This window comes from Chrysochloris asiatica, unplaced genomic scaffold (genome assembly GCF_000296735.1).
Source record: "Chrysochloris asiatica unplaced genomic scaffold, ChrAsi1.0 scaffold00067, whole genome shotgun sequence".
NCBI lineage: Eukaryota > Metazoa > Chordata > Mammalia > Afrosoricida > Chrysochloridae > Chrysochloris > Chrysochloris asiatica.
The window spans coordinates 2,980,662-2,981,237 of NW_006408585.1; the positions used below are offsets into that span (position 1 = coordinate 2,980,662).

General features: G+C 39.2%; 1 protein-coding gene across 2 annotated transcripts in view; it reads left to right on the forward strand.

Annotated features, from left to right (window-relative positions):
* KCNH5 (potassium voltage-gated channel, subfamily H (eag-related), member 5) overlaps positions 1–576 on the forward strand; it is a 608,817-nt gene that overhangs the window by 222,860 nt on the left and 385,381 nt on the right. The window lies entirely within an intron of this gene.

The window sequence follows — 576 nt, forward strand, 5'->3', positions numbered from 1 at the left end:
TTATTATTATTCCTAGAAACTTCTATTCAGGTGGGCATTAATTGTCATTCATAATCCTTTGGTGTAGTCATGCAACTCCCTGTCAGGCTGTTGGTGAAGATCTGACCCAGTATCTGACAGGCTGAACAATGTGGTAACTATCAAGCAATAAATGACATTATCACAATATGACATCTTCCTCAGGATCACATGCTTCATCTCAGAGCGCAAGGTGCTTGTTTTGACCAGGGACAATGCCTTACTCGCCAGTGTGTTGTTAGAATTACCTATGTTCTCTTATTCTTCCTTAAAAACCGAAATTGTGTTCATGTTATTTGTAGCTTTTTGCCAACTCTTTTTCAGTCATAGTTGGCAGTGACACAATTATCTCTGGCAGGTTCCCTGCAGTTTTGGGGGATGAAATCTGACAGGACCAGAACACATGAACTCATTTAGAGCTATTAATGTTTTGTTTTCTCTTTTAATCAGTTTGTCTCCTGTCGTGTTTGTCCTTTCTCTACAGGGTTCATTATAAACTATATTCTAATCTGAATATCATTCTGCTTGAAACAGAAGTCAGGCAGTGCAGCAGTGGAG